The 19,453-nt window shown below is 41.3% G+C and overlaps 1 protein-coding gene across 1 annotated transcript in view; it reads right to left on the bottom strand.

Annotated features, from left to right (window-relative positions):
- LOC138510667 (vomeronasal type-2 receptor 26-like) overlaps positions 1-19,453 on the bottom strand; it is a 425,236-nt gene that overhangs the window by 228,813 nt on the left and 176,970 nt on the right. The gene's annotated exons all lie outside the window — the stretch shown is intronic.

The raw sequence follows: 19,453 nt of genomic DNA, 5'->3' as shown, positions 1-19,453 counted from the left end.
GACCATGGAAGTTGATAGGAAGGAATTACTTTCACCTAAAATAAAATCGAAAGAAACTCCCTTTTTATACACACTAAAATATTCAGGACAGAGTCACCATGTGACAAAACTTATCAAGAAAAACTGGTGCTTGATACAATTGGATCCCCAACTGCAACAACTACTCCCCAAACCCCCGATCATAGCATATAAACGGGGCGGAATCTTAAAGATCATTTGGTTAAAGCTGAAAGACCACCAAGGGAGAAGCACACAGTACTAAGCACAAGGAAAACAGGTACCTTCCCATGTCTCAATTGTTGCAATTGCAATAACATAATGAAAGGAGGTTATGTAAGACATCCAAGAAGGGTAACAAAATAAAAAATGGAGGGATTTCGCCACTTGTGACTCGAAATCTCTAATTTATGGATTGAGCTGTCCCTGTGGCATATACTACGTTGGACAAACCTAAAGAAAAGCCAAGGAAAGATGGAACGAGCATAAGAGTGGAATTAGAACACACAACAATGAATCACTGGTTGCTCGCATTTTAATGAAAAAAATCACACTGTGGCCCAATTGAAAGTAATAATCCTGGAAGTAGTTAAGAAGGCTCCAAGAGGAGGTTAACATGCAAGACATCTATACCAAAGAGAAATGTTATTGGATACAGACTTTGAACAGCATGACACTGGATGGTTTGAATGAGTACTTCAGCCTCAACTGTTTTCTTTAAATCAAGAAAGCAACAAATATAACCTTTTGACAAGGTAGGCTTAAAAACAAACCTGGAGTAAAATTATGGCAGCTATAGCCATTCATGGATATCATTCAGAAATGGTAAAAACACAGAAAAAACGTAATTAACATAAGGGGAATATCATCATTAAATGTGAGCTCTTAGAAGGGCTAAGTCTGAGTACAACATAAGAACATGAGCATTATAGTAAAGGAATGCAGAATATATTCAGAACAGGATAACCCGGGGTAACGTCATGTTGGAATAATAGCCAAAGACAGGGTAACGTGAGCAGAAGCATGTCAATACTAAATATAATGCTGTTAAGAAAAATATGTGAACATCATTGCAGATATAACAAGTTGGGCTACACGCCATGATCAGGATTATGAAACATAAAATAACCTTTTCTGATTACCAACATTAGAATGTGAGCATGACTACACATACTTGCCTGGATGAATTAACCTTAGATTGATTGCTCATGGGTTTTCAAGATCTTCTACGCACTATAAACATAGTATGAATATGAATGAGGTAACCTTTTTCCCTACTACAATCTTGACTCAGTACAGGGGTTATTACATGTGTTCACATAGTGATCATTTTATTCAATCAAACGCAGGTACTAGAAAGGGGTTTGAGTAATACTGTTCTCTTCAGAGATAATACAAATGATGATGTATCCATTAGGATTTCTTAATTCATTGCCAACTGAGGGCGCAAGTATTCTGTAGATAGCTAAAATTGTAATGACACATATCGATAACAATCAGTTGTCTTCTTAATAACTTCATTTATAAATTTCCTTGGTTAATAACTTGTCCTTTTATACCATTTAAGAGATAAAGGTTGAGAAAAAATGGCCCTTTACAGGTAAACCTCATCACCGGGATGACGATGATAAACAAATGACGAGTTAGCGAAAGCAAGTAATGCGTGTACACAAAACCCAGAGAAGATCAGGTAAGGAATCAGATCAACAGGGATAAATATTGATTATTTGATTTAAGGACACCAGTGAATACTAGTATATAATGTCACCCAACACGTGCCTAGTTGTGAATGACCATATATATACTGTCTTCCATAGAGTTGCAAGTAGCACTGAAAACTAGTCAAATATTGCCCATTGTGAACAGTCAGAGAACGGCCTCATTGAATTACAAGCATAGAACTCATCAAACTGGATTTTGGTAAGTGATCAACATCAACACTGCATATTATATCTTAATATTCACACGAGATTCATAGAATAGGGATTTGTTTAAACCCTATTTTAATGTTAATGCACTCATTGTCTTCTACAGAGCCGAGACAAACAGTAAAGGGAACCAGAGACAACAACAGGATGTATTGTCTGTGTACAAAAAAGATACCTGAAATTGAATGGTACATTTGAAGTTTTTACAACAGATACATTTATCCGGCTCTTTTAGCTACAGACTATATCTCACTTGCTTTTACAGTGGATTCCAGAATAGAGGTCAGGGGATCCCTCTAATACCTTAGAAGATTTAATAACTACGTGGCATGACAGGATCCATAACAAGCAAATAATACAGGTAAATATTTGTTATAGTCAATGACAGAGCACTTATAAACATTTTGAGCTGGAAACTAAGATTGAAGAACTGATTGTTATCTTTTGAAAATCTTTATAGATACACAACAGTATGAAGATTAATACTGAAATTCATTGAATAGAATGCTCATGAGGAAGGGAATAAAGTCCCGAAACGTATAGAGCCACACACAAGAAATCATTTTTCAAATGGAAATAGTATTACTTATCTTAGAAATGTGTGCAACATGTTTTGTTTTACACATTGTGAACATAATATATGTACATCTTTGAATATTTATGAATGAAAATGTATTTTTGTTTACTGAAATACTGACTAAATGCAAACATTGGGATTTGTCTTATAAATCCCTTTTTCTTAAAAACTCAAATGTATTTGTTTTGTTTTATAATATAAAAAATATGTCATACAGACAAATCTTTTTGTAGTTATTATACACAAACTAGGGTGTGCGAGGGACGGGAGAGTTCCACAAACTGATGGACATCTGTTGTAGTTGCATATGTACATAACTGCCAAGTGCCAGGGACGGTCATTCTCCCTTGCACCCTACTAATCTAAATCTAAGCACCATAAGGAACATTCAAATTGAGGAGTGCACCTGATTACCTAATTGTTCAATCCCCAGGCCTCCACAGGCCCCCTTTCTATGCCTGCCATCTTCAAAAGCCCCAGATGTGGCACGGGCGATCCACAGACTACCACAGTGTATGCAGACATATTGTGCAATTTACAGGGGTGGGGGATGTCATGATGCCTGCCCCCAGGCATCCGGACTGAGCCCATCAGCCCCGGGAGCAGGCATCTAGACATTTAGTAAAACCTCAGCAGCCCCGGTCATAGTTGAAATCAGTCCTGGTGCCTAAGGCGCCAGGCTGATAGTCATTACTTACCTCAGGCAGACCATGCTGCAAATGACTCCAATCCAACATAAAGCCTGAAAGAGACTATTTTTCAACAGGGACTATTTTTTACTCGGGTGTGGTTCTAGGGACTTCTTACCTGGGACTACTTTTGAGGCTATTTAAACCACGCCCGACCAGCAACACACGCTTCGCACTATTCTGCATCCAGCAGCGTAACGCTCACCGTGCCTGCAGCCTGCATCCAGTCTTCTGCCACGCCCGCCTCGAATCCGGAGCTCCTAAAACAAAGAGGAAAGAAAGGGACAAGGTTAGAAAACAAACTTATTTCTATTCCACACCTGATTCTGGATCCATCTTGTCTCCGGACCTGTAAAGATCATCATTTCTGCACGTGCCGCACCTCCAGTTGCAGCGCCGCGCCATACTCACCAGTCTTCACAGCATCCTTCGGGTCGGCGCTGCCTCCATCATTTCTTCGCCGAACTTCGCCACCTAGGAGACAAAAGAAAACCACAAGGTGAGCCGAGGGAACCAACAAATATAATTCTTACCACCATAGACTTACCTGATTTACCACCGGAGGCATCCTTTTTGACTCTCCATATTTTCACGTGCCGCATCTGTAAAGAGAGACAAAACAACACATTTTCCACATGCAACATTTACCGGACAGCGCCGGGTAATACAGACTCTTACCTGAGCGCCACCAGCTGCCACAAGAACATCTTTTCACGAGACAGCTGCAAGACAAGAAAGGAAGGGGGGAACAAGAGTGAACATCGGACATATTGAACTCTATGAACTTAATACTTACTGGTCCTCACCAGGAACCTCAGAGTCAATACTCTCTGGAACTCTCCCGAGCCTTCAAACCAGTGAAGTAACTGGAATCGACGCGCCCCTGCGAATCCACGCAGGATGGAGAGCTCATCTTTCAAGAATATGAGGTGAGATTGCTGTGAGGGCATTTCGGAGGTGATTAGTTGGGGAGGACTGTGGGGGTGCCATCACTTGAATCCACAAGTGGCTAAATCCATCTCTCCACTTGCAGGAGAATATTTCTACGGGTTAAGCAGACAAGATTAGGGGGGCAGATCCAGTCAGTCATCGCTGCACTATGCATCACGTGGGTGGAGACCGCAGCTGTCCGGGTCCGACCGACACCCCTGTGGGAGCCAGGTGAGCGTAACAGGGAAAGAAATGTAAAGCAGGGTAGGAGATTTCCTTTTTAGTGGTGGTTCTGAAAAGAATCTTTTTTGTTTTGTTTTTAAAGGTGCTTGTAAACAAACACCTTTTGTTTTGTATTTTTGTTTTTTTTTCTCTTCTTGTCCTCCTTACAACCTTACATGAACCTCTTCAAAGCATCCCTTAGATTGTAGAACAAAATGTCATTTCCAATGAATGACAAAGAAATGCCATCTGCATTAAAAAAGTTCACATTAAGATAATTAATGTTATCATTGTCAAAAGAGAACATCCCAGCACTACACACACATGCAGACATGCCTCTGTTTACAAGACACCTTCAGGCATCTTGCTGGGAACAGAGGACATTGGCGTTGTTCAATACTGCTCTAGGTGTTATGAATGAGAAAACCACCTTTGCACTCGGAAAAAGCAGCATCAGTGCCTTCTCCAACTCCTTAAGTTCACTCAGCGAACTGGGAGCACTGATATATCCCAAATTTAGCACACCACAATGCAGCACTACTATATCAGGAGTATTGAAAGTGGCCATATCTATACAAACTGCAAGCACTGCTTGCAAATTCCGACCAGGCACACTGCACCACAAACCTCCACTCCTTCAAAACTCAAATTGGCAGCAACACCTCTTGACTTTGAATACCTCTCCAAAACATTTACAAATAAATTACCAACCACCAACACCCTAACTCTCTGCACCTCTGCACCGCTGCCATCTTCACAGCACACAGCAATGAAAAAAGTATTACCCTCTCTTCCCTAGGAATCACAACCTCAGCACCTGATTGGCTATTCCCCACAGTTCCATTTCCATGCTAGCCATGCTAAGAAGCCCCGGATGTGGTATGCCGTGTCCACAGACAACTGCAGTGTCAGTGGACCCCGTAACACAGGGGCCACCCTTCTTCCCTTTCCACTTCACTCTTTGCAGCACTCCCTCGTTGGCAACTGTTAAGCAGTCACACAACCATCCACCAATCACATCCAATAACTCTACATCTAACTCTGTCATCATGGTTCAGCACTTTAGATGTACTGTTTAACACTCTGAGTACAAGTCTCCTGTAATTGTAAAACACTGCCAGCAAAATTAATGTAAAACTCTCCAAGGTGTCTTCTTCCAGATGCATCCATCAACACAAACTACAGGTATGCATATATTTTGTAGAGTACATTTGCGACTCTTTTACAAATGCATTGAACATGGTATCTGCTACTTACCCTGCATAACCTACTTAATAAGCATACTGTCATTTGTCCAATCTCCTACCATCAAGTGGCACTTAAAATGCTGTGTGCTTTGAAAGTTTTATTTTACCCATAACACCCATTGTAATGTGAAAACTGTTATTCTCTTCTTTCCTTCTCTTATTTTTACAACCACTTCCCCCACTAACACACCTGCTATAAAATGCCTAGAATGTACACAACAACGAAAATGGCATGTATCTGACCAAAGCATAGCAAGTACATAGATTGAATGTATATGAACAGGGTGTCTTCCACTTACCATGCATAACCTACTAAATAATCATACTGTCATTTACCCCATCTCCTAACATCACGTGTCATGACCACTGTGAGGGGGCACAATTTGTGCCACAAGCAGGCTCCCACCAGAAACCTGAGGGCCTTAAAACGACTGCAAAAGGGCTCCAGGAGCCAGTACTGGCGCCTTTGGCACCAGGCTCATATGTGGGAAGGAAGGGCTGTTCAAACCAGGTCCCATTTATGTACATGGGCCTTTAAATCCAACATGGAAGCACCCACACAGCCTAGTTCTAAGAACCAAGCCATGCAGTCTAGTGTGTTGGGTGTGGCAGGCCTGGAACTACTTTCCCTGGGCTATATAAACCACACCCTGACTGCAGAACACGCTTCGCGTTATTCTGCAACCAGCAGCGTGATGCTCACCGTGTCCAGCTCCTGGTCTTCAGCATCTTCCTGTAGTCCTGCAAGAACAAGAACAAGATTATTCTGTCTTAACTGAGAAAACACCATCCAGCACTCAGCATCTCAACCAGGCTGCAATCTGTGGAAACCGAGAGAAGAAGAAACATCACTCACCTGTGAGTACTAGCTTAAGGACTTCCGGTGAACTGCTACCACAGCTGCTGCTCGAACATTGTGACCTGCAATAACGAGAAAAGGAAAAAACAATATTAGAACGCGCGCTCTTCCAAAACATCGAATTCCATCAGTCTTACCTGAATTCCATCGCGCTACACCGCGCTTCCATCCGGAGCACCACAGCAACATCTGCAAAGGAAAAAGAGACATATTTAGCACCACAGCGGCCTGTGAGGAGAAGAAGAAGAAAACACAGGTTAGGTTTAAAAGACAATAAAGGCAGTGCGCTTCGCGCTTTCTCTTACCTAGAAACGTGCCTCTCCATCCAGCACGCCAGCATCAAGACCTTCGCTCCTAAAAAGAAGGAGATAAAGACATTAACAAATTCCCACCATAAACAGAACAAAGACTTACAATTAACAAACCTACCTGCCTACTAGCAGTTTCTGGGTCACAGCAGGCCTGGCCCCAAGGAAGGTGTACTGCACCAGTGAAGCAACTCGGGCAGCTCTCCAACAAACGGCAAGTGCCCCTGCACAAGAAATGCAGGACGGATAGCTCACCCTACAAATAACTAAGATTCATTATTCAGCACTGGGCAACTGCGCATCCAGGGTTCCAGATCTCAGAGCCTTCCAGATGCCCCGGGGGATATCAGGTGAGCGTAATATCAAGTGGCACTTACTTACAATGCTGTGTGCTTACAAACATTTCTTTTAATGCCCACTTACATAACTGTTTCAAACTTCATATTTCAATTGTATCACCACTCTCTCTGATGTATTTGTAAATGAAAAAAAGAAAACCACATTGGAAACATTTTCACAGCAAGTCCAAGTGCCAGAATGCACACACAAAAGGGAAAATGCATGTATGTTAGCAAAGCATGGCAAGTACATACTTTGCACAATTGACCAAATGCACCATTGGTTTAAAAGCAAAGAAATGCATTTGTATACTGGGAATAGTGCCATTTGAAAATTTGGATAAATAAATGAAACAACAGAAAGGATTTCTGCACTCATGTAGCAAGAATCTATGTGTGGAAAAGTGAATGGAATTGCACACACAGTAACATTCTTCTTGATAATCTTTACATCTTTCTGAGCCTTTGTCTCACCCTACTAGGACTTGCACTAACCTATTTCCAAAGCATGTAGTGCAACAGCAACTCACACACTATGACTACACCACTGGCCCCCATAGCAATGCTGATGCACCCAAGTCCTCATTCCTATACAGTGCTGTGCAATTTCACACACACATTATCTCTTCCTGCCAACAAATTCTCCTACAATTTTAAATAATGTGTTCTCCTACTGCAATTATTGTACCATTAACACACATATCTACAAACAACTTTCTTTCACAATAGCAGTGATGAACAGCCTCCTGAAAGCCAGTGGTGTCTCAAGTGGAAGATAAAACCCAGAAGAAACCTATTCTTCACATCAAACAAAGGCAGTGCAATACTGTCGTAGTGTTCTGCCTGTTACTCAGACAGTACAGTGTTCTTGTTTTGTAGGCTACAGAATTCTATGCAACCCAACAGCATTTGCTTCACTCTTACTCATTGCACCTCGGCAGGTGCACACTTTGTATTGTCATCTGAATGCCAGTATGGTAACACACAGATACCAGTACAGCCTTCCCAATCTGCAGTAACAGCCCATTCCATAATCACACACCCCTTTGTGTATTCAGACACTCATGCACAGTGCACACAAATACATTGCACAACCTCCAAACCCACACTTTCCTTTATTCTCCAACAGACACAAGAGAATGTCTATCAAAAAGCAACTCTTTAGAAAACAACACAGAAATAGAGCAGATAAAACTAAAAGCATACAAAATAGCCATCCACCTCCATCAGAATTTGTACAAAAAGTTCAAACAACACAACTAATACAGTCTCTGAGCAAAACTGAAGCAGCTACCAGGAAATAAAATGTGACTCCTCTTTCAAAATGTAAAACTGAAAAGAAATGCATTAAGAAGCTTACAACTACCACTAGTGCTAACACTGCATCTTGCAATGTTAATGTAGCCACAGGTAGGCATTCCCAAAAACCTATTTTACAAAAAATGTTCCACCACAGAGTCCTTCAGATCCTTATAAAAACAGAGGAGAAATCACGCTCAACCCTTAAAACTTATCACAGAAAACTGATCCTGGAAACTCTTGTGGGCAGTGCAATGCTCCTCAAAAGGAAATTGTACTTCACAACATATGCAATGGCAACATGGATACCTTTCCAAACTTCTGTACAGGTGAGTGGATTCACAAAACCAGCACAGATCCATATTTCAATTAAGAAGCATACAAACAACAGCAAAGACACTCAATTGCCATACATAGCAGTGCCCGAGGGTATGAAGTGGTAGACAACCCAGTATGGTAGATGAAACGCTCATTGAAAGAATATCCCTAACCAACTTACAATCAACTCTAAATTGGACCGAACCAATTGTCCCATCTACAAATGGCCATGCACCTCAATCTGTAAAGTACAAAAACAATCCTTCAAATCTTTAAGTCAATTCCTCAATCACTATGTAAAAGCAATAGACAAAATGAGAATGAAAATGTTGCAAACCATGGACTCCTGTCCAGTGAGCAAATGCACAGGACTGCAAGAACATTAATAGGCCTGCGTTTCCGGGCCTTCTTCCACCACATCAAAATATTAGCAACACACCATTCTACTGTACGAAATCTCATTCAGAGACCGTACTATGCCAAAAGTCCTGCTTTACAACTGGAGCATTTAAATCACATTCTTCTACATGGGATAGACAAATAACTCCTGGAAAAAATATACCACATTCAAACCAAATATTCTGGAAGTGAAGAACACTTACAAAATCCAGTAACTTTAGAAAAGAGTAGCAACAGCCTCACAGATGGCAACCTTCTACTACACACATAAAAAAACAAAATAGCAAAGTTTAAAAGCACATCTGCTGAAGTACCAAACCAGGTATGTGAGTCTTGTCGCAGAACTTTTTATACAAAGAGCACCAAAACTGTAGGTATAGGATACAAAAAAGAAGACAACAAGGAATCCCATTGATTCCAATTAGCTCTCTACCTGATAGCAGAAAACAAATATGAAATTACCAACCTCTCAATACTTTGCACATACTGCACTGCAAAGCTTGATAATAACCAAATGCCTTCACGGCCTATCACCTGTGAATCACTTGGAAATATTTCCAATTCCAAACCACTCCAACAGCTACATGTGTAAGAGAGCATTGTAATCCAAACAGTACACCCATTTCAAGCGATAATACACCTTCAACCTAAAACAGCCATGTTATTTCCTTCTGAATTACTGAAAGGCATTTTTGGCAAAGTAGTTTATTTGCCATTGGATCTTAAAGAAAATGTGGACACTCTGGGAGTGCAACGGTCAATAGATAAATTTTTGATTATCCTAGTCAATGGTGTACCTACAAAAGACAAAACAAATTGGCAGCAACTAGTAGACTTAAACAAAGTAAGATAAACCCTACAATATATTAAACAGAACAGTGAATACTACAAAGAAATAAACATTGAAGAAAACCTGAGAGAAACCACTGAAACAATTCAGGATTCCTCACAACTGGCCAATTTGAACCTTTAGATCCTATTGCAGCATCCAATGTTTAGACCAGTATACAATTCACCCACTGCACTCCAAAGACAGCATAGAGGGTGCATTAGAAACATATCAAATGCGGCAAGCCAAAGGATCTCCAATAAGCATCTGGGAAAAAAGTGTAGAAGCATGAGCCTTTTCTCTCCTCTTTCCTACGGGAAAAGGGGGAAGGTATGATGAAAGATGCACACAAATAACAGCATCAGAATACCGCTCTTTACGAATGTATTCTGAAGACCCCAGAGTCAGACAAAACGTTAAATACATATTCCATCGCCTGTTTGAAAGTGAACTAGCAACTCTATGTTACACACACATTGAAAACAGGTTCCAATTTTTTCAACATGTCTGCCACACAACTCCTTCAGAAGGTGCAAGACGAAGATGTAGTTTTGCAGTCAAGTATCACAAATCTCAAACATGCGTGCTACAAAAGAATACTGGTCTGACGGCACACAGATGTACGGTGTATGCTACACAACATTGGCCCACCCACATGGTTTATCACTTTAAGATGCGCAGAGTTTGCATGGGAAGACTTACAGGACTTCCTGTGCATAGCAAACAAAAACAAAGCAAGAATAGACATGAAAACACAAGGAGAACTCTGCACTCTTGACCCTTTAAATGTGTCAATGTACTTCCATCAACGCTTTATTGCCTTATTATATGCTGCACTTCATCTGTAATAAGACAAGTCCTCCCCTCGGAGAAGTGCAACACTTCTTTTGGAGAAAAGAATATCAATCCAGAGGAGCACCACACATCCACATGCTTTTGTGGATAAAAGATGCTTAAAAATTTGTCAGGACAGTGATGCCACTGTTTTACAGTTCATTCACAAATATGTCACTTGCGAAATCCCTTCTGAAAGCACACGTATTGAGCGACATGCACACATTTTGCGATATCAAAGACATAAATGTGGCAAGTATTGTCGATGCAGATATAAAAACAAAAGCAAATACTACAACAAATGCCGTTTTGGTTTCCCTAGACAAGTTTCAGCAAAAGGACAACTAAACAGCTTCCTGTCTTCTGTTAGACACAGTGTGAAAGGCAAATTGCCTAAGAACACATACCACATTAAAAGAAGCAAAGCATCAAAGTACATCAATGACTACAATGCAATCATTGCCCTCTTGTGGAATGTAAAAATATATGTGCAGTACATTGTAGACAATTCCACTGCTATTGCATGATATGTCACATCCTACTTAACACAAGGTGAGAAAACTGAGCTGAAAGTCCTCTGGGATGACATATCATCTGACAAAACACTGTCACAAAAATTGTACAGCTTTGGTATAAAAATGCTCTACCACAGAGAAGATGGTTCCTATGAAGCTGCAGACCGTTTAACAGGCACAGACGTATATGGCAAATCTGAAAACATAGTTTGGCTAAGCATTGGTCCAGCTACATCCAGAAAAAGAGTGCTTAAATCGTACCAAGACATAGAAACAATATCCAAAAACAATCACAACAGCCAGGATATTTTGAAAAACAATGTATTGGAACATACTACCCATTTAAGAGTACTGCTCATGTGTCTATACCACATAGCCCAACATTTCTCATACAAGAATAATATTAAACCAGATGAAAAAAAAGGTAAATACGTAGTCAAATGTTGTGAAGGCAGTCTGATTAAATTTACCAAACCCAGCCTTATTAATCATATGAAGCTATCATTAAAGACTCCTCAACATAAGAAGAAGATGTATTGGACACCCATAACTCCTATGAAGATGCTTTCAATGAAAGTGAAAGCAGTATAACAGATATGAATTTCAAGCAGTACAAAAGCATGTTGAACAATGAACGCCAACAAGAGGAAGAAGTCCAAGCACAATTAAATAAGACACTCCTGTGGGCAGTCAACCTTCTATTACAGGAAGCCAAGAACCACTTGGAGAGCCAAACCTACTAAATGAAGCAGAATTAGCCCTGACTGAAGTAAGAAACACAATGTGTCAGTATGAGGAATCTGAAGAAAACTTTGCTCTAATGAAATCACAACTCAATGAGGACCAACGTAGTATTTTCCTGGAAGTACCTAAAGAAATAGAACATGGTATACAGCACGAAAATAAAACTTGTAGCTGTAAAAATTATAAACCTGTACTCCTGTATGTAAGTGGCGAAGCTGGTTTAGGCAAAACATTCTTAATAAAAATCATCAGCAAGTTCCTCCAAAAATTAACAAACAACAAGCTTCCAGCTGTTGTAACAGCTCCCACAGGTATAGCTGCATACTCCTTCCAGTAGAACACCAAAATAAATTAGAATACTATAAACATTCAGCAGAAGCTGCTATGGAGCTATGCAGAATTCTGAAACAAATGTAAATGCTCCTAATAGATGAGGTGAGCATGGTCCCCAACCTAATGTTGATTCACCTCAGATTGCAAGAGGTCCTTAAAACAAACTATTTATTTGTTTATTTATTTATTTGCATTTGTATAGCGCACTTACAGCCCATAGGCATTGAGGCGCTGTTACATGAAAATGTAAGTAGACTTGATTCAATGGAAACAATGACAAAGGTCACGGGCTTGAGTACACAACGTATGTGAGCAAACAGAAGAGAAGATGCGTTGCAAGGAAAACAGACATTTAGGCAGAATTCTATTCTTGTAGGAAGGCGTTCTGATTTAAACAAAAAGAGTAGTTTTGATGGCTTTGCGAAATGCTAAGTGGGAGTCAATCATACGTAGGTGAGTGGGAAGAGCATTCCCGTGTGAAACGGCCATAGTGGGGCAGCTGGAGCCCCCAGCACGGAATCTTTGTGTCTTGGGAGGGGTGATCAGGTTGGTGTTGTCTTTCTTCAGGGGCCTGGAAGAGGTATGCTCGACAATTCTTTGGGCTAAGAATGGGGGTGCCGGTTCGAGGAGGCCTTTGTGCGTGAGGGGGAGGGTTTTAAAGACAATTCTCTCCTTGACAGGGAGCCAGTAAGCCTGCCTTCTCACTTCTGAGATATGGTATTTTATTGAGGTTCCTGTGGCCGCCCCGAGGGCATTATTTTGAACGAGTTAGAGTTTGGGCAAGTTTTTGTTGGAGGTCCCTACAAGGAGGGCATTGCAGTAGTCCAGTCTTGATCCGATTATTGCCCTAGCAATGGTGAGGCAATTCTGTCGAGATAAGAAGGGCCTGGCTGCATTGAGAAGTTTGGAGTAATAGGCCAAAGAGGAGGCAATGGCATTGACCTGTAAGTCCATGGTCAGGTTTGAGTCAAGGTAGACGCCCAAGGTCTTGACATAGCTAGATACTGTGATAGGTAGGTTGGCAATGGTGAAGGACATGTATTGCTTGTCTAGATTGCTCAGGGTGGTGGGTGATCCGATTAACAGAAGTTCCGTTTTGTCGCTGTTGAGGCATGACCAGTTATTTGCCATCCAAGACTGGATCGTGGAGTAAATAGTGGTGAGAGTGTTCATGTGAGCATTGTAGTCACCTGTAAGTGGGATAAGCACCTGTGTATCATCAGCGTAGTTAGTATATGAGATACACAGGGCGTCAAGGATGCTGAACAGGGGCCTAGTGAACAGGTTATATAAAGTGGGTGCGATACAGGTATGCTCCACATTTGATGTGACTTGCCGTGGAACAGGCTGAGTTGGAGAAGACTATCATGGCCCTCTCTTGAAGAAAGGATGTGATCGAGGAGCAAACCTTAGAGGGAAAGTTAGCTGCAGTAGAGGGATGGTGGCAGAGTGTGTTGTGATCCACCAGGTCGAATGCTGCGGATAGATCGAGGAACAAGAGGAGCGCTGCTTTGCCTGTGTCTCTCAGGTCATCCATTTGGTTTTTAAGGTCTAAGAGAGCTGTTTCCATCCCATGTCGTGGGTGGAAACCAGACTGTCGAAAGCAGTCGAAGGCCGAGGAGATGGTTGTCTTCTAGGAATTTTTGGACTTGGACTTTAGACTATGAAGAACTCGTATGGTATTGTTTTCGGAGATCTTCTTCAATTAACAACAGTGAAAGGTGAAGCTATTTTTTAAAATTTAGGACACAAACTGTGCTGTAACACACTTTGCAGCATATGAAATGTAAATTCTGGCAGCATTTCCAATACAGAGAACTAACTAAAAACACATGTCAGTCTAGAGACCTCACCTATCCCAACATTTTGAAAAGCATTCGGATTGGTATCCTTTCTAAGGAGGCACAGTCTATCTTAAATAGTAGACTCATCCATGAGCTATACAGACATAACACATCTGCTACTGATGTCATAGAAGAATTAGCACACAAAAATGTGAAATGTATGTCCTTAATGCCAACCCTAGTAAGCTGTGTACAATTCAATGAAACTATGTTAAAAAAAGAAATGCAACCAATAGTTCAAATTAACTCCTCAGACAATCTGGACATGCACGGTATGACACTGCCTATGTGCCAAAAAGCCACAGCACGACTAAATAGCTTTGAAAACTCTATCTCCAACACAGCTGGTTTTCAGAAAACGTTAATATTGTGTTTAAACTGTAGAGTAATGCTAAAACGTAACCTTAACGTGGAGCAAGGTTTAGTAAATTGAGCACTTGGTACAGTTGTTGGCTTCCAGACATATCCACGTAAACACAACATTCAGTTTGTCAACATCCACTTTGACACACTTTCAAAAGTTAAAAGGATACCACATAGCCCAATATTTCTCATAAAAGAATAATATTAAACCAGATGAAAAAAAGGTAAATACGTAGTCAAATGTTGTGAAGGCAGTCTGATTAAATTTACCAAACCCAGCCTTATTAATCATATGAAGCTAACATTAAAGACTCCTCAGCATAAGAAGAAGATTTATTGGACACCCATAACTCCTATGAAGATGCTTTTAATGCAAGTGAAAGCAGTATAACAGATATGAATTTCAAGCAGTACAAAAACATGTTAAACAAGGAACGCCAACAAGAGGAAGAAGTCCATGCACAACTAAATGAAGACACTCCTGTGGGCAGTCAACCTTCTATTACAGGAAGCCAAGAACCACTTGGAGAGCCACACCTACTAAATGAAGCAGAATTAGCCCTGACTGAAGTAGGAAACACAATGTGTCAGTATGAGGAATCTGAAGAAAACTTTGCTCTAATGAAATCACAACTCAATGAGGACCAATTTAGCATTTTCCTGGAAGTAACTAAAGAAATAGAATATGGTATACAGCACGAAAATAAAACTTGTAGCTGTAACAATTATAAACCTGTACTCCTGTATGTAAGTGGCGAAGCTGGTTTAGGCAAAACATTCTTAATAAAAATCATCAGCAAGTTCCTCCAAAACTAACAAACAACAAGCTTTCAGCTGTTGTAACAGCCGCCACAGGTTTAGCTGCCTACTCCTTCCAGTAGAACACCAAAACAAATTAGAATACTATAAAAATTCAGCAGAAGCTGCTATGGAGCTATGCAGAATTCTGAAACAAATGAAAATGCTCCTAATAGATGAGGTAAGCATGGTCTCCGACCTAATGTTGATTCACCTCAGATTTCAAGAGGTCCTTAAAACAAACTATTTATTTATGTGTTTATTTATTTATTTGCATGTGTGTAGCGCACTTACAGCCCATAGGCATTGAGGCGCTGTTACATGAAAATGTAAGTAGACTTGATTCAATGGAAACAATGACAAAAGGTCACGGGCTTGAGTACACAACGTATGTGAGCAAACAGAAGAGAAGATGCATTACAAGGAAAACAGACATTTAGGCAGAGCTATATTCTTGTAGGAAGGCGTTCAGATTTAAACAAAAAGAGTAGTTGTGATGGCTTTGCGAAATGCTAAGTGGGAGTCAATCATACGTAGGTGAGTGGGAAGAGCACTCCCGTGTGAAGCGGCCATAGTGAAAGGGGCCCCTAGGGATCCCTCTTGATATGGAAACAAGGCAATAACCATACACGAAAAGATGCGCCAGACACGAGGTTCAAATTCCCAATGCTAGGGTTTATTGCAAGCAAAAATTGTCCCAATTGGCCAATTCTGGTCTCACGCCCCGCGACGTGAGTTTCCTAGACCTCGAGGGACGCAAGAGAGCGAATTACGTACATCAGTTACATATATACAAAATGCATATCATACAATCAGCTATGTCATGTTTAACACCCTCCTTTATTAAGTTTCTTTGAACTCGGGATGACGATGGACATTTCCGACGGGTATGACAATTATGACACTTTCGATGTCTATTCTAGTAACAATGTGCAATTTAGAAAGTGCGTAGGCATCTTTTAGTTGTTGAACAGAACACGGTGGTTCTGCTCTTGGAAGCAAACTGCACACGGGGGAAGAGCCACATTCCATGCTTTGCTATCTATGAGGTGCTTTTCGTATCCTGGGAGCCGACACGCTCAACAGGGTTTTGCGAAGGCGGGCCGTAGGAAGAGCATAATTCAAGCCTTTAGCTGTTTTATTCTAACATATTCTACCATCACACGAGACTGGATAAGTCTGGGGTATCTATGTCTGAACCTTTCATGCTATCATGAGCATCATCTTCATCATTAATGTCTATAGCCATGAATTGTTTTACTGTTTTCGTTTCATTAGTGTCTCTGTTATTTTGGCCATCCGTTTGTTTTCCTCTCGACACCATGTGCATACATCCCTTAGTACATCCATCAGTTATTTCAGTGCAAACTATTGGTAAGCATTGTATGCAACAGCAACATGTTATGAATATACCAAGTACCACCATAGTATCGAAATTAACTTCCATCCCAAAGACCGCAATAATCCCCAAAACCAGGATCCAATCCCCCAAACCCCTTCTTCAGTAGGAACTTAGGACATGTAATTTCCGGATTGCTTTAAATATCATAGGGGAGTAATCATCTATATACACACAGCATGCAGTTTTAACGAGTTTGCAAACTCCCCCACGATCAACTAATATTATATCGAGAGCCATCCTGTTTTGGAGTGGTTTTAGTGTTATTCCTTTTTCTTCTAATGTCATATTCAATAAAATATCCATTGTTGAATCTATTGTATTTTTTAATATTCTAGACAGTTTTCTTATATTGTAGGAATTTTCTATTTGGGACAAGAATGGTATAAATGATTTGGCTATATCTATTGCTATCATTCCATCCTCGCTACTCCTTTGAGTTCTACCTTTTGTTCGTCTGGCTACTTCTGCTGTCTCCAAGAGGAACACTCCTGGAAACAGTAGACCTAGGTAGCATGTACCTCCCCAGTTCCTAGGTAACCATGGATATGCTTTTTTTCCACATATAAAGTAAACAGGGTCCCCTACGTACACGGGTTCTATTTCGTGCTTTAAAACCACTGTGTTCAGGCAGTTGCTAAACTTTCCTACTTTATAGGAACCCTTTTCTGTAAACATAAGGGAGCAGTTTTGGGGCTGTGATCCACTGTATAGGCAGGGGGCACAACATCTTTATTCCACTCATCCCTCATTCGAAATGTCATTACTGATGTTTCTTCTGCTGGCGGGGTTGGTCTATTCTGCCCATGTAATCTATCTAGTCTTGTAGTCTTTCGTGCTTTCTTCCTCATGGGATCTGGTGAAAACACGCAAGCTTTGTGGAATATGGAACAACCCACAGGTCTCATGATCACTTCCTCAAATTCATTAATATTGGTCTCATCTAGCTGACCCGTATTACTCTTGTTCCATTTCCTAAAGAACATTGCACTCAATGATACTTCACATGAATAAACCAATGGTAACGGTTGTACATACCAGCCTATCCCTTTCCCACCGTGCTGTGGTAAATGGGCACAAACCCAGCAATCTTTTTTCTTTAAAACCGCATGGGTCATGTTCATGATGAGCAACAATGTATTGTTGCCGTATCCTTCTCTATGTCTTTCTTCCATTGGGGGCAAAGTACCCGTGAGTACATGAACCGGGCTTTCAGTAGCTGCTTTTGGCAAAAGTGTTTCTAATGGGTGCACGGACTCCATGAACCATAGTGTAATAGCTGCTATTGTTGGTACTACCATACTTAAGAAACACAGGACTAATGTCCAAATCAGTACCTTATTCCTTTTACCATGCTTTTTCCCTAAATTTACAGTCTCTAAATCTATCATCTTTTCAGCAGGGGTGCAGGAGGAGGCTGAAACCGGTCTTGATTTGTTCTTCATCGTCCTTCTTCTTGCTGGCAAAAGTTTGTCGCAAAAATGTCTCTCGTTCTTGATGCCAGAAAAGTTCAACGAAAATGTCACAGTTCAATTCTGCCAGCCCTTTCACAGCCTAGATCACCTATCCACTCCGAGCAAGATTAGTTGTGTTTTCTTTTTCTCCCACTGCTCAGACGATTTCTGAACAGTTATTTATTGATGGAGTACTATGTGCATCCAGCTTGTCCTGCTCTGGCTTAGGACACATGCACTCTATCAGCCTTAGTACTTATGTGAGTCCAGCTTGTCCTGCTCTGGCTCCTGACACATGTACTTTTATAAGCGCATCGAGGAGCTGTGAGTCTTGAATTGTCTGACTTGCACAACTCTCACACTTCTCTCCTCTACGCCCCTGGCTCCTACTCCGTCCGTGAGTGGAACCAAAGGCAAAAGAAAAGCACTAAAGATCTGTGGATTACTTTGCCTGTCAAGGCCGCAAATTATACTGTTTCACTCCTGGTATTGTATGATCCGTGAATAGTGCTGTTGCACTTCCAGTATCAGGCTCAGTGTCAGCCTGCGGCACAATGATGGGTAGCGATGAGCGCTGTGGCAATGATGTCGTTTCTTTCTTGGCTTTGGTGCGTTTGCAGAAACTGGTGGACGCCAAAGGGGTACACGCGTTGTTTCTGCTCGTGTTTGCAATGCAGGGTTTGTGTCGCTCGGCAGTGATGTTGTTTCTGCTGAGCAACTTTGGGGCACTTTTCGCCCTTTCCCCTTACTGGCAGCCTCCTCAGGCTCTGTTTCGAGTTTCACTTCTCGCTTGGACTTTGTTACAACTTTCACTTCTCACTCAGGCTGATGCTGTGGTAGTGGACTGGCAACAGTTTCTTTCGTTTCCGAGACCGTTTCCTTTCTCTGGTCGTCGGAAGTTGTCAGAAGTCCTGGGAATCTTTTGGCATGTGTCGCATGGATCCATGCCTTCCGTCCATCCACTCGAATGGCCGTTTGCGTCGCCAAAAGTACTTGGTAGGGGCCGCGCCACCTGGGTGCTAATGCTGTCTTCCGCTCAAAGTTCTTTATTAAGACCCAGCTTCCAGGCTCCAGCGAGTGCCCCGGTCCGGTGTATCGCACTGGTAACGCCTCCTGCACCTGCTGATGAATTAAACGCAACTTCTGCATTAAAAGGCCACAGTACGTGCTTAACATAGGATGCTCGACCTCACATAATCTTTTGGGCTACGGTGCGCACCATACATTTG

The sequence above is a fragment of the Ambystoma mexicanum genome, chromosome 6p, assembly GCF_040938575.1.
Source record: "Ambystoma mexicanum isolate Mex_15411 chromosome 6p, UKY_AmexF1_1, whole genome shotgun sequence".
In the NCBI taxonomy this organism is placed as follows: domain Eukaryota; kingdom Metazoa; phylum Chordata; class Amphibia; order Caudata; family Ambystomatidae; genus Ambystoma; species Ambystoma mexicanum.
This window is presented reverse-complemented; position numbering and strand designations above follow the sequence as displayed.